This window comes from Triticum dicoccoides, chromosome 3B, assembly GCF_002162155.2.
Source record: "Triticum dicoccoides isolate Atlit2015 ecotype Zavitan chromosome 3B, WEW_v2.0, whole genome shotgun sequence".
Taxonomy (NCBI): domain Eukaryota; kingdom Viridiplantae; phylum Streptophyta; class Magnoliopsida; order Poales; family Poaceae; genus Triticum; species Triticum dicoccoides.
Genome location: NC_041385.1, coordinates 474,336,913 through 474,348,559, shown reverse-complemented (window position 1 = coordinate 474,348,559; position 11,647 = coordinate 474,336,913).

The window sequence follows — 11,647 nt, the reverse complement described above, 5'->3', positions numbered from 1 at the left end:
GGGGTAGCCATGGAGCAGCTTCGCATGCTTCTTCTTCTCCGGCCCATCGGACCACGCGGCCGGGGTGGTGTCGTGAAGACCCCCAGTGAACACCAGCAGAGGGCACTCGGGATCGTTCTTGAGGTAGAACCACTCTGAGCGCCACCCACTATTGGAGCTCGTCAGGGGCCCGTTGAGGTAGCCATCGGCTTTCCCCCGCTTGAGCCGGATGCCAGTGCACCCGATCGTTGGTGGGTTGTGGCTCTGCTCGTCCTTCAAGCAGACAAACATGAAGAAGTTACGAAAGAGATGCCAGTGCGCCTTGATGCCTAGGTATCCCTCGCACATCGCCTCAAACGCCACCAGGTGCTGGATGCCATTCGGGTTGAGGTGCTGCAGCTCGAGGCCGTACTCGTGGAGCACGGCGCGGATGAATCTCCCCGCCGGCACGGAGAACCCGTGCTCATGAAAGGCGACGAAGGAAACCACGTACCACTGGGAAGGTCATGGGGAGTCCTCGAGCATGAGCTTGATCCACTCCCGCACCTCGGCCAGGCACAGGAGTATCCCTGCGTCAACGAGCGCTCGCAGCTTCACCTCGGAGACGGTCGAGCGCTGCCAGTTCGACATGGCCGCGTGCGGGGAAGAAGCCGGCGTGCAACGGCGGTGTGGGGACAAAGGTGAATCGAGATCTGAAAGCCTTGCGATGGCGATGGAGATGGCTAGTGCGCGGGTGGGTGACGAGAACCCCTGCGGGCTTCCCCCCTCAACATAAAGGAGGAGAGAGGCATGCGCGACGATGATTAAATGCCCGTGCCCGCCCGACAGAGCATGGGGCCTACTTCCTCGCGCGTCGCGTTAGCCTGACGCTCCAACTTGCACGGGGTAAAGGGCTTTGGGGGCAACTTCATCTGCCACACCCATCCCCCTCCACTCACTGGACTCCCTCTAACACCAAGGAAAAAGAAGACTTGTGCTGCTACGCTCAGGGGGACGAACCCCCCACAACAGAGGCGGCGAGGTGTTTTTTCTCTCCATTTGGCTACTATGGATCTCCTTCGCAGCGGGGTGAGGCCTATTTATAGAGCCACATCGGTTGAGGGAGTCCTGAATTAGGGGGTCCTCAAACAGCCAGACTATATACTTTGGCCGGACTGTTGGACTATGAAGATACAAGATTGAAGACTTTGTCCCGTGTCTGGGTGGGACTCTCCTTGGCGTGAAAGGCAAGCTTGGCAATCCGGATGTGTAGATCTCCTTCTATGTAACCGACTCTGTGTAACCCTAGCCCCCTCCAATGTCTATATAAACCAGAGGGATTAGTCCATAGGACAACAACAATCATACCATAGGCTAGCTTCTAGGGTTTAACCTCTACGATCTCGTGGTAGATCAACTCTTGTAATACTCATATCATCAAGATCAATCAAGCAGGAAGTAGGGTATTACCTCCATCGAGAGGGCCCGAACCTGGGTAAACATTGTGTCCCCCGCCTCCTGTTACCATTAGCCTTAGACGCACAGTTTGGGACCCCCTACCCGAGATCCGCCGGTTTTGAGACCAGCATTGGTGCTTTCATTGAGAGTTCCACTATGCCGTCACGATAAGGCTTCATGGCTCGCCTTGTTGTCAAGGACAACATCACCTCTAAGGGGGGGGCTGGCTGTAGGCCAAACTCTCCGACTAGGCGGCTTCGTCATGACCGCCCGTTCGGCCACCGCACCGACGATAACTTCTCAGGTCATCAAAAACAGCCTCCATGTCAGCTCAAAATTCATTGAGCAGATGGATCCAATGGAGCTCTCCTCCGTGAACGAGCTCTTGGATCGCGTCGCCGTCCTGGGAGTCGCTATGGACTATGATCGGATCGGGCTTAAACCCGACCAAAGGGAGATTAACTCTCCGCCGGTCACCCATCAGATAGCGGTGGTGGAGGAACAATGCAGCGATTCTTCCTCTATTTTGAGGACGAATTATGTCCGGATTCCCGAGCTCTCCGAGCCGGATACCCGTCTACAGGAGGACATGGCCCAAGCTCCGAACCTACAATCGGACAGCGGGCCAGAAAAATTGGGCAACATCCCGGAGCCCGAACTGCCAAGCTCGGAAGCTCCTTTGCCCCTGGGTCTCAGATCGGGTCAGGGTTTGGACCTAAATCTACCCACCCACCTAGATACAAGTGATCTTTCCCACATCAGACAAGAGCCCCAAGAGACAGTACATCACTTCTGGGCCAGATTCCTCCTTGTAATGAGCAAGGTCAAGGACTGTCGCGAGGAAGACGCAATTTCATTCTTTTGTAAAAATTGCACGGACAAGGGAATCCTCAACGCCATAAGTCGCCGTGACATAGCACACTTTGTTGACTTGGTGGCCATAGTACAGAAGTAATGTGCGATGGAAAGCGCCTGGAAAACCCAAACAAAATTCTGGGATCCTCCGGCTCTCACTAAACCCCTCGTCCGAGTTAAAAGGGTGCACTCTCGCAAGTCACCCGATCCAATTACAAAGAAACCAAAGCCCACTACATGGCGTGGAACTGTATTGGAGGGATGGCCCAATGGGCCATGCAAAATTCACAGCACACCGGATACGATACCAACACACAGCCTTAGATCATGTTGGATACTCCGGCAGGTGGCTAAGAGCAGCGAGGATCTCCTCATCAACAATACCACAGAGCATCATCCCGCCGAAAATAACAATACAGTATTGACAGTCTTCGAGACTTTCGCCTCAAATAATAGGCGCAAGCGAGCACTCCGCAGCCTCGCCGAAGTCTACCACGTTGCAACAATAAATCCATGGAACGACACGGCCATAACCTTCAATGCCAGTGACGAACCCCAATTCCAAACAGTCCGAGCACCAGCCACTTTGGTCCTTAGTCCAATTGTGGACGGCTTCCGGCTTACTAAAGTTCTCATGGACGGTGGCAGCAGATTAAACCTCATCTACGAGGAAACTCTTAACAAAATGGAAATAGACAAGAGCCGCATTGAGCAAATCAGCACGACCTTCAGAGGAATCATCCCTAGTAGGGAGGCACGATGTGTGGGAAAAATCACACTAGATGTGGTATTCGGCACGCCGGAGAATTATAGGTCCGAAGAAATCACATTCCAAGTGGCCCCATTCAGTAGCGGATACCACGCTCTTTTAGGGCGGGATGCATTCACGAGCTTCCAAGCTATACCCCATTATGGTTACATGAAGCTCAAGATACCCGAGCCCAATGGAATCATCACTCTAGCTAGTGATCCGGACGTGGCACTCCGCGCCGAAAATAAAACCGCCGCATTGGCCCTTGAGGCGTTATCCGAAGCCCTCGCAGTTGAAGAACTAACTATGCTGCGCTCCATAGTGGAAAGGGACGACGTGATACTCGACAAACGACCCAAGCCCACCTCTTTCAAACCAGCGGACGAAATAGTCAAATTCCAGGTCCACCCAAACGACCCTACAAAAACAGCATCCATCGGGGCACAACTGAACCCCACATTAGACGCTGCACTGCGAGAGTTGTTGCGTGAGAATTGGGACATCTTCTCCTGGCATCCTTCAAACATGCCAGGTATCCCACGCAGGCTGCCCGAACATAGCCTAAGCATACTGAAGGGATTCAAGCCGGTCAAGCAGACTCTTCGGCGCTTTTCAGAACCCAAGCGACAAGCCATGGGAGAGGAGCTAGCCAAGTTACTCGAAGCCGGATTCATCAGAGAAATAAAACATCCGGACTGGCTAGCAAACCTGGTGATGGTACCAAAGAAGGACAAATCCTGGCGCCTATGTGTCGATTTCAAGGACCTCAACAAGGCCTGCCCCAAGGATCCCTTCCCCCTCCCCCGCAGTGATCAAATCATCGATGCTACCGCAGGACACGACTCATTGTGCTTCCTCAACGCATACTCTGTATACCATCAAATCAAGATGGTGGAGTCCGATCAAGCCGCAACGGCATTCGTCACACCATATGGCTCCTTCTGTTTTAACAGCATGCCTTTCGGGCTCAAAAATGCCGGTGCAACCAATCAACGCATGATTCAGACATGCCTGGAAAAACAAATCGACAAAACAGTGGAGGCATACGTAGACGACGTGGTCATCAAAACCAGACACGTCGAATCTTTAATAGTCGACTTGAGGCTTACGTTCGACAATCTCCGAACATATGACATCAAGCTCAATCTGGAAAAATGTGTTTTCGGCGTACCTACCGGAAAGCTACTGGGCTTCATTGTTTCCAATAGAGGAATTGAAGCAAACCCGGCTAAAATCCGAGCTTTGTCACAGTTGGCTACCCGAACAGACCTCAAGCAAATCCAGAAATTAACTGGATGTGCGGCTGCCCTAAGCCGCTTTATCTCCCGATATGGAGAAAAGGCACTACCTCTTTATCGCCTTCTTCGATGCACCGAACACTTTGAGTGGACGGATGCGGCCACGGCCGGACTGGAAGAAATAAAGGCCCTCTTGGCCAGCAATCCAATCCCGGCCGCGCCAAATATCGGCGAACCCATGCTGTTATATATAGCTGCAACACACCAGGTTGTAAGCGCAGTGCTCGTCGTCGAACGAGAGACGGATGAACATAAGTTCCTGCTTCAAAAGCCGGTATACTACATATCCACTGTCCTCACTCCATGCAAGTCATGGTACCCACATTATCAAAAGATAGCATAAGCGGTCTTCATGGCATCCCGGGAACTACAACACTACTTTCAAGAGTGTTCAATCACGGTGGCCTCTGAAGTACCACTCAACGATATAATAAATAACCGCGATGCCACGGGCCAGATTGCTAAATGGGCTATCGAGCTCCTCCTGTTCGACATAATATACAAACCGCGGCGAGCCATTAAGTCGCAAGTACTGGATGACTTCGTCACCGAATGGACCAAAGCCGAACTCCCTAAAGAGTACGGCGCGTACTCCAATTGGATCATGCACTTTGACGACTCTAAGATGCTGGCTGGTCTGGGGCAGGCGTTGTCCTGACATCCCCCATCGGAGATACATTCCAATATGTACTCCAAATATTGTACACAGACTCCAACAATGCAGCCGAATATGAGGCTCTGTTGTACGGTCTTCGGATGGCAGTCTCCATGGGCATTCAACGCCTAGAAGTGTGTGGGGATTCGAACCTCGCAATATCTCAAATAAATGGAGACTTTGACGCCAAGGACCCAAAAATGGTGGCTTACCGTAATGCCGTCCTCAAAATGTCAGCCCGGTTCGAGGGGCTCGAATTCCACCATGTGGTCCGAGAAAACAATCAAGCGGCGGATATCCTCGCCCGCATTGGCGCTAAGTGCGACCCAGTCCCACCTAACATCTTTTTGGAAAGGTTGTTCAAGCCATCTGTGGTGTGGGAAGGGGAGACCGGCAATACCAATCTGGATCCAAACACAACCCCAGATCCCGAACACACTGACATAATCGGAGGCTCCGCCACCGAAATAACACATTTGGCCCACGTGATTATGGTTGTCATCCACCCATGGATAGAACCCTTCTTAGCTTACCTAAATAGGCAAGAACTCCCCGAGGACCAAAATGAGGCACGTTGCATTGTGCGGCGCTCTAAAGCCTACAAGGTCCACGAGGGAGAGCTTTATAAGAAAAGCGCGACCGGAGTGCTCCAAAGATGCATCTCCAAAGAGGAAGGGCGGCAGCTCTTGGCCGAAATTCATGCCAGACTCGGCAGCCACCACGCCGCAGCTCGGGCCCTTGTAAGCAAGGCCTTCCGTACAGGTTTCTACTGGCCGATAGCCCGAGTAGACACACAGGACCTCGTCCAACATTGCGTCGGTTGCCAGCTTTTTGCAAATCAAAGCCATATGCCACCGCTCTCCAAACAATCCCCATAACTTGGGCCTTTACGGTCTGGGGGCTCGATATGGTTGGACCCCTTAAAGGAGGAAGCAATAAGAAAAAATACTTGTTGGTCATGGTGGATAAATACACCAAATGGATAGAAGCCAAACCAGTTAAAATGGCCAAATCCGGACCAGTGATAGACTTCATATCAGGGGTTGCACACCGTTACGATGTCCCCCACAGCATCATCACCAATAACGGCTCCAACTTCACAGCCGACAAGGTGAAAACTTGGTGCGGCAGCATGGGCATTAAGCTCGATTACGCCTCCTTCTATCACCCCCAAGTCGAACGAGCGAACGGTCTTATTATGAGCGGCATCAAACCTAGACTAGTGCGATCCCTGAAGGAATCAGATACGCACTGGGTCGAGGAGCTCGACTCCATACTATGGGGGCTGCGGACCACACCAAACCGCACTATCGGATACACACCATTTTTTATGGTGTATGGCGTAGAGGCGGTATTGCCCTGCGATATCATTCATGACTCACCTCGAGTGTGCATGTACGAAGAGAAAGAAGCCGAGCTTGATCGGCAGGATAGTTTAGATGCCCTAGAGGAGGAGCACGACGTTGCAAAGGCCCGTTCTGCATTCTATCAGCAACAGGCTCGCAGGTATCAAAGCAGAGAAGTACGGGCCAAAACTTACAATGTTGGCGAACTCGTTCTATGCCTACCGGAGAAGAAAAAGGACAAGCTCAAGCCCAAATGGGAGGGTCCCTTCATCATTGATAAAGTTCTCACCGGAGGGGCGTACCGTCTGCGTGATGCATCTGATAATCGACTCGAGCCAAACCCATGGAACGCGGCCAGACTACAAAGATTCTACGCCTAGTGCCGAACTAAGTGCTTGTCTCCTTACCTCCGCCTTTCTTTTTCACGTTATATCCTCTTGTTCTTTTTATTTCTTTTTATGGCCTCAAAAGGCTTCAAGTGTGTCTTGACTACACGATCTTGATGCGCTATGCGCGCTCATTATACCTGGGGGCTTCTTATACAGAAGCTTAATATAATTACTTTCCAGGCTTTGTGCCCACCACATATGTGTGACTCTTCCATATGTCCCTTTTTCGCCAGTATATGCATCGATATGACTTAAGTTTTGGCCAAGCTGGGTTGCCTGGCTCCTGTGTTTATGCCCTACGTTCTCGTTAGTTCGGCTAGGGCATAAGGGGAGCACCTCTGCGATTGTTACTGCCGGGTCAGCCGGATATGTACCTCAGACTGGGTGAAGCCGAAAGCTAGCGTTCTTAAGAGAATATTCGGTCGGTGAACAAAAGATGTTTTTTACCTATTACAATATAAATCCCCAGATGTTTGATATCCTGCGTCTTTGTCTGTAGTTCGGACATGCACATTCATGCATGCACACCCAGGGAAAGGAACCCCTAACGGAATTATTCTCCTTGGAAGATGTTTCTTACTATCCTTGTAATATAACATAGCTAGTTGGGTACTTGTCCGTTCAAGCACTTATGACCCCTACGCCTGGTTTCCACGCGTACCCCGGTTTACAAAACTGAGCGGATATTCGGATACACTCCAGACTATCGGGTCCGGAGGCTGAAGCGAAAAGGTCCGCCATGACAAATGATTTACAATCCGGCTAGGGGAAAAATATGTCATTTGAAGTACATAGTCACTTAGACTAACTAAATTCTTCTTCTATACCATCCAACAGGCTGTCTACCCTACAATCCTGTTGGGAATACTTTGCGGCTAATCCTACCTAGTCATATACCAGACTAACGGGGATCTCTTTCCCATCTGATCCTATAGGTCCAACCTCAGCCATGTGATTCGGGTCAACCTTGGTGTACCGCGTCTTCACCATGGCCAAGGCTTCCCTTGCACCTTGTTGGCAGGCTGATATCTTCCATAATCGGAAGCGTCACCGCGCTCCCTTGAGCATCTCCACAAGCTCCGCCATGCCTCCAGGCAGGGAGGCGAAGGGCCACAAGGCCTGGGTAATACCCTGCATCACCTGCCGAACTTGTTCGCGCAGTTGCGAGAGCTCCGGCAGTAGATCACCTGCAGATCCGGGCATCTCCTCTTCGGGACGACCTGTCAGAATACCTACAGACATGACTCTGTTAGCCTGCTTTTTCGCCGAACTATATTAAGGTTCGTTCGAGCACTTACTAAAAATGTCGCGTCGAAGCCTCTTATTCTCCTTCACGGAGTCTGCAAGCTGAGCCTGAACATATCCTAGTTCAACGCCTAGCCGGGTATGGGCATCCTGGAGATCATTATTCTCTCGAATAACCCGTGTAAGCACGCGCTCGCCAGCCTCTAGCTGTCATTTAGCATATTTCTCATCCTCTTGTATGATCTCCGGATTCACTCCAGGATTTTCTACATAATCCATTGTTAGATTTGCAAGCATGCCGAATACTCACTGGTATATGTTTTCGAGACAAGTATTACCAGATGAGGCCTTCTTGGATTTCTCCATTTCGGCAAGTGCGGCCCTTAGATGGGCTTTGCACTCCTCCAGCTCTTGAGACAAATGGTGTTCTTCGTTGTAAGAACCTATTCATACAATGATCCTTAGATCAGTTGCTCCAACTGTTTCAAGTCTCAGGGGCTACCGATATATATAATTATCAGATTTTTTTTCTTACCTGTATATCCTTTAAATACTGGTCTGTGGCTCTAGCAAGCCCACCTTGCGCAGCTCGGATGTACGCGCCTCCTGAGTTGAAGGCGTTGAATGCCTCTTCGGAGAAATTAGGGTCGCGGAGTACGGCCCGTCGACGCGTGTGATTCATGGCGCTCTCCACTTCGGAATTCGTAGTGGACACTCTATCCGCATCCTGCACTCTCCACTTCGGAATTCGTAGCGGACACTCTATCCGCATCCTCTGTAGGAGGACCGTCCGGCGTTGTCCCTGCGTTAGCCTCCGCCCCTGAGTCCGGTTCTGGAATCCGGCTGGTGGAGGCATGGCCGGCAGGCTCTCTAGACACTGTCCGACGAGCGTTTTTTCTGCCAAGGACCACAGACATTGTTATATTTTAAAGACGATAATCACGGAGCAGGTTTTTAACCATACCTTTGTGACGGCATCTTGGTCCTGGCCGCCTTCCTTTTGAGCCTACCTGGCTTCGGTGCCCCTTATTGGCAAGCCACCGCGGGTTCGGCACGGCGCCCCGATTGCCTTCCCTGTAAAATGCAATACATGTGCGGTGGGTAAAGTGCAAAGAAGGGATCCTTCTCGGAAGTTGGGACTCCGGTTTTACTTACATGTGATGCAGGGAGTAGGCCAGGATAATCAGCTATGATGGCCACCAAGGCACCATCACGACTTAATTGATAGAACGTCCTGTCGACAAGCTCCACAAATATGTCTGGATCTTCTTCGAGTCCGGGGTCGAGGGCCCGGTCAGGGTCCTCTGGCTGTGGAGACGGGCTGTGGACCTCCCTCACAGCTTTTCGCAGTTCCTGCTATGAATTGGCAAGGTAAATATTTGTGATGAAGAATGCGGGAATGAATGGAGTTGAGTAAAAGATAGCAGCTCACCCAGCTTGTGGGGTTGTACATGGAAAATCCATCATGTGGCTTAATGCGAAGGAACTCCTCTTCTTCTCCTTTGTACAAATCGGACAGTATTTTCGCTAGAGCGGTGGCGGAGTCCGGACCTTTACGACCGCAGCGGGTAGCGTCGTCTTCTCCATTGAAGTGCCACATGGGTTTCCCCCGATATTGAAGTGGCTGCACCCCCCACATTATACATATTGACATAACCTCGATTATTGTCAGTCCTGATTTGGCCAACGTTTTTATCCTGCTCATCAGGTAAAGGACCTCTCTATTATCTTCCTCCTGGGGGCTCCGGGGGCGCCAGCTGTGGCGTTTCTTCAGCGGGGCATTAGCAAACTTAGGATGGCCCATCCGAATAGGGTCCGGAAGGGGGACGTGCTCCATATAAAACCACTCCGAAGGCCAGTCTTCGGATGTCTTCTTCGGGGTGCCGGATAGGTATTTGGTTCCAGCGATGCGCCATACTTCGGCTCCGCCAACTTGGTATATTCATCCCTCCTGATTGCGAGGGACGAGGCAGAATAGCCTCTTCCATGGCTCGAAATGAGCTTCGCAGCCCAGAAATAGCTCGCAAAGGGCGACATAACCTGCGATATGCAGTATGGAAGCAGGAGTGATGTTATGCAGCTGGAGGCCGTAATACTCCAGGAGCCCGCGGAGGAACGGATGGATTGGAAATCTGCGGCCCCTCGGCAAGAAAGGGACAAGGCATACTCGCTCCCCCTCGGATGGGTTTGGGAAACTCTCTGCTTGCTCCCCGCCATTATAGGTGGCTAGTCCGGCTCGGACGGGGACCATATATGTGGGCGGTAGAAACCCCTGGGTCTGCAACTCCACCAATCGGCCGTGGGATACAGAACACTTCTCCCAATCACCTGGCTTAGCACTACAGGAGCGAGAGGAGGAGCTGCGGCGGCCGACCATGATGGGATGGCTTTCTTCGGTCGTGCTCTGATGGATGCTCGCTGGGGGAAGATGGTGTGATTTGGATCTGAGGATCCCCGTCTCTTTAATAGACGATTTACTAACATGGTCAGGGTGGCAGATGTAAAAATGCCTCGACTTCTCGCATTCGCTCAACACATGGAGACTGCCATTATTAGGGTACATAAGCCGAGGAGTGCAACATTAATGGGAAGCCGGACACTACTCGTTACAACAGGTACTCAGGGATTTTGGAGAAGAACCTGCCTTGCAATGCCGAAGACAATCTGCATGCCGGACTCATCGTCATTGAAGCCTGGTTCAGGGGCTACTGAGGGAGTCCTGGATTAGGGGGTCCTCAGACAGGCGGATTGGCCGGACTGTTGGACTATGAAGATACAAGATTGAAGACTTCATCCCGTGTCCGGGTGGGACTCTCCTTGGCGTGTAAGGCAAGCTTGGCAATCCCGATGTGTAGATCTCCTTCTCTATAACTGACTCTGTGTAACCCTAGCTCGCTCCGGTGTCTATATAAACCGGAGGGGTTAGTCCGTAGGACAACAACAAGCATACCATAGGCTAGCTTCTAGGGTTTAGCCTCTACGATCTCGTGGTAGATCAACTCTTGTAATAATCATATCATCAAGATCAATCAAGCAGGAAGTAGGGTATTACCTCCATCGAGAGGGCCCGAACATGGGTAAACATTGTGTTCCCCGCCTCCTGTTACCATTAGCCTTAGACGCGCAGTTCGGGACCCCTACCCGAGATCCGCCGGTTTTGACACCGACAGCGGTCAAGCCCTATGCGAGGAGCAGCGCGGGGGCGACGAGGCTTACAGTGCAAGCCGCCTACCCCGCCCCTGGGCCGCGGTAGCGGAGTAATGGCCCGGCCCCGTCCAGTCAAATCAACTAAAGACGGGCCACGACCATTGACGCCAGGTCAGGTCCCGCTGCCAGTCCACGTCACCATCAAAAGGCGAGCCCGCCTTCACCGAAGCAAATAAAAAACTCATGGCAGAGTCCTTGACTCTACCGCGGGCTCAGGGGCTACACCCGGCGGGTGCGCTCGCGCGCCCCCACCGAAAGGAAGCAAGGTCGACCGAGAAGCAGCGTGGTTCACTAAGCCTAAGGGAAAATCCATCATTTTTCCTCAGGCTCGGGGGGTACTGGCGAGGGGATTGACCGGGGGTAATTAACTTAGCCCCTAATCCCTCAATCACCAAGACTAATCAAGGCCCGCAACGAGCGAGGCCCAGCATCAAGGACAAAAGGCTGGCCCATGTCCTTGCACGAGCAGGGAAGCTGGGCATCAG